This window comes from Fukomys damarensis, unplaced genomic scaffold (genome assembly GCF_012274545.1).
Source record: "Fukomys damarensis isolate Sample0158 unplaced genomic scaffold, DMR_v1.0_HiC HiC_scaffold_6, whole genome shotgun sequence".
Lineage (NCBI taxonomy): Eukaryota > Metazoa > Chordata > Mammalia > Rodentia > Bathyergidae > Fukomys > Fukomys damarensis.
In genome coordinates, this window is record NW_022900918.1 from 38,171,397 (window position 1) to 38,175,917 (window position 4,521).

The following is a 4,521-nucleotide window of genomic DNA, read 5'->3' on the forward strand; positions in this document are numbered from 1 at the left end:
GAAATCCAGAGGGCATTTAGAGCATACACACCTCTTCTAAGTGTTTAATCAAACTATAATCTACCTACTGCTAGAAAGGATTTGCAGGTAAGATTAAAGTTTCAAGTCAGTTGATTCTGAATTCATTAAGTGGATTATCTCTTTTGCTGGTCTTGACTTAATCCAAAAGAAACATTTAAAAAGTGATCTGCTCCGCCAAAGGTCAGTGAAAGTCAGTGACTGCCTGGCTTCTGTTTCTTCCCTGGCTCCTCCCTGCCTGGAGCCATCCCTTCCTGCTCTCTCTGGACATGAGCTTCCCCTCAGGCTCTCTGAGATTCTCCTGGTACTGTCTTGTTGGTCCGCTGCTCCTACTAAACTGGCATATAATCATGCCCCAAGAATATGTTCACAACTGACTTGGTAATTGCCTTGTGTACTAATAACCTTTATTAGAAGTTTAATTACATAATTCTAATTTATATAATTCTAAAACAAATGGAGATTTTTATATCTCTGCTGAAAATACAATGGTATTAGCACCATTTTCTGTTGTCTTATCCCTCACTTTAATACATGCTTAGGTGGTGATAGTTTAATCCTATTTTTATTTGTTTTTACATTCCCATGGAATTACTAGTAACTTTACAATTAAAAGTTATTTAGACCTAGCTGCATATTTATCTCAATATTGGTTTGCTCCTTTCTTCTTCCAGTTCATCTATCAATGTTAATTTTTTTTTTCTCTGTAAAGTTTGTAATTTGGAACTTTTTGCAATGTGGACCACCTGGTAGCATATTGCATGTTTTTCAATTGAACAGTATCTGCTTTTTTTAAAGTGGTTGCCATAAATTTTCTCCGTTTGAAATTCTATAGCTACAGTATTTCAATTTATGAAGATAGCAGTGCTCTTTTAGTTGATAGTTTTACAACTTGACAAATCAGTTACTGATTTAAATATTTTCCTTTTCAGGTTAATTTCTTATACTCTCTTTTCATTGGTTACATTGAAATATTTTCAGTTTCTTTTCGAGTTCTATAATTTCACTATGACAAAAGATTCTATGCATTTATATTATTCAGAATATTTTGTAACTTTTAAATGTGAATATTGATGTCTTTGATCATTTTTGGAAAACTCCCTACTGCTATGTTTTTAAATGTCATCTCAATTCATTTTCTCTTCTTTTCCTTCAAGAACTCTGATTCAATGTACAGTCTAGTCCACCATGATACACTTTAATCATAAAAAGAATAAAAAAGAATAAGAAATTCTATTTCAACATAAAACAAAAAATGAGCCTTTAGATAAGCAAGGGAATTAAGATCATTCATTGTGTCCTCTATGTCATTTAATTTGTTTACTATATTCTGTGTACTTGACATACTTTGCAAACTCACTAATTCTCTCAGTATATTACTAATGTGCTATTTATTTCATGCATTGACTTGTTTTATTTAATTTTATTCATGTAAATTCCTTTAAATCAGTTTCAGACATTTTAGATTGCCTTATAATTATTTCAGATCATCTTACAAGTAGTTCCTTATTTTCTTGCATATGCTTACTTTTTCCCCTAAAAAATATTATACATAATATTTCTAGATTGTCTCTGAGAATTCATATATCTGTTGAATTTGTGGTTTTTCTTGATCCCCAATCAGAAAATTCTCTACTTGCCCTTGGTTCATTTCTAATATAGACTACATACATGTGATGTTTACAAAACGAAGCCTGTGGTGAAATTGGCTTCTTCTAGAAATTACTTTGCTCCTGTCGCACTTCTGTTGGGCATATTACTAGCCCAAGATCATCTTACAAACTTCATCCTTTGAAGAGTCTTGAATTTCTCAAGGCAATGCACATCTGAGTTTCTAATCTCTGATTTACTTTTGATTCAAGTTTAAATGAAGAGAGATCCCTAAATTTTTACATTAATTTAGATAAGGTACTCTATTATGCTCTCCAACTCTGGAGGGCTTTGGGCTCTAATTTATACCCTGTTGGTCTGACACATCGTTCAATATAAAAATTCAAATTTTTCTGGGGTAGAAAGTAATCTGAAGGCAGTTTTTATGTTCAGTCTCTCTTCGGTTTTGGCCTCATAATTCCTTCATGTCTTTCTACTTGACACTCTTCCATTCTTCATCTTTCATAACACAAAAACTTTCTGAACAGAGAAATAAGTAAAAACAGATTTATGAGAGTGGTGAGCAAAAAAGGAGGGAAGTTTTCACCCCAGCTGCTTCATTCCTATTTCCCTACATGTTGAATTCCATGATTTAGAGAGAATGGAGAATAAAGTGGTTGATTTGATAAAGCTGTGGGCATGAAGAGAAATTCTCTGCTTCTGAAATTTCTGTCTGTGTTGCAAACTTGTCCATATAGTTTTAACTTAGAAATGGAGAGGCTTCTCATTTTAACTATTTTGGTCTCCCACCATTTTCACCCCTCTGAATTTTGACAGTAATTCCAACATATCTGTTGGACAAGCATTCCAAAACCCCAGTGAATACTTGGAACTGGGAAAGAGTAAGGTTAGGGTTCATACCTAGCCATCCCCCCAAGGCTCCATGTGATCACTGGTGGGGCTTTTGGGAAGTGATTGCATGATGGGGTGTGATGCTCCCCCGTGCATTAGTCCACGGCTATGTTCCTAAGATGCATGTATCCTATGTACCGTCTCTTCTGTGAATGGGATGATAGGTACCTCCCATCGATGGTACTACAAACCATCACCTGTACACAAACGAGTGGTCTGTTTAGGGATCACTCGATTCATTTATACATTACAGTTCTTTTGTTACCAACTTGCACATTTATTAAAAAAAGAATAAGGAAAAAAACCCTGTTTTGTTGCCAGCAAAAGTCATTTATGAATTTGCATGCCTAAGAAATGCTTTAATATAGCATTGTGAAATATTTATTTTAGACAATCTTGCTGAAGACATTCATGTTTATCTTCATTTTGGAAAAATGTCTTGCAGTATGGACAGTGAGGAGTTTATCTGTTGATCCCCCTGAAAGGAAATTTCCACAACATGGTGGCTGGGAACCTGCGTATGTATCTGCGCCTCACGGCACATGGTTCCAGCATTTTAGCTTCTGACCTGTTTTTCTTCCCTGTGTTTAAATTGGCAACTTTAATGTTGCCTTACTATACTTCTGCATCTAATTGCCTAGAATTTTATATTAAACAAAAAGTAATTTCTTTGGAAATATGCATTTAAAAATATACGGAGAATTATATCATGTAGAAAGAATTCGCACAGGACAAAAAACAACTTTAGCAGTTAATGTTTAGCTTTCCTGAATTTTGTTTTCCGTTGAAATGACTTTCCCCTTATGACTAATTATGGTTCCAGTTTAAAAAATTTATTACTAAATGGAACTCTGCATATGTTAGCTGATCTTTTGAATAATTAAATGTCTGTTCCTATCTGAAACTACTTTGAAAAGTAGTTAAATTTAAATGTAACAAAACTGGAAAACAAATTAGAAAGGTTAGAGCTCTCTGTTAATTCATCCAAAAATAATAATGTTTCTCTTAATTACCAATTATAAGTCACTTTCATGGATGTTCACATGACTTCTTTTCATTTATTGGAATATCCTTAAAAACACTATATGGTTTTCAGGTGCCTAATAAAAGATAATTTAGCCATCAAAGAGTCTGCCTCCCGATTGGATTCCAATCAAGACAGACGTTACATTGATTTCACCAATTAAAGTTGATTCTAAATAGAAATATTGTATCGTAAAACATCCACATCAGGAGACTGAGATCCTTTCTTTTGAAACCAGTATCAGGCTTACATCCTAAATATAAGGTAACTAGAGTTTGGGATATTTATTGGGAATTTGAGATATTAAATTGGTGTTGACATTTCAACTTTTCCAAAATAAGGCTTTTCTTTAATGATTGTTAAAGAAAATGCTTTTTGTTTGTTTTATTCTGTGTGCCCGTGTTTGTGTGACAAAAATTATAAACCACCACGAGGATCACTTTAAATCACTTTAATTTGATATGAAATAATCAAAAGTTGACACTTTGCTTTTTTACAGAAGACAGTTCCAAAGTATTTGTTTTATGGCTCGCTATGACACAGAACTAGCCAACTAAATAATCAAGGTTAATATATTAAACTGACATAAAAATAGTGTGCAAAGATTTCAAGCGCAGACATGGGAGGCCAAATCTGTCACTTCGGCTCCTTTTAAACAAGCAGCCAGGCTTGTATCTGTGTATGAAATGTACGTATATGAAATCTCCACGGTAACATCAGTGAACCAAACCACTGCTTGCTGTTCATTCCTGCTTATGAGAAACACAGTTTTTTTTTAAGTCATGTGTTTCATTATTAGACGGCTCATTTTTATGATTCAGTTTGTGTTATTCCACAAAAGCAAGATTATATCAAGCTGTGATATGCATGTACATTCTGAAGACGTACTGTATATGTTCTCAACAAGATATGTCTAGTTCATTTGTATTTTAAATGCTTAAATGTTCTAACATCCACACAGAATGGGACAGAAGAAT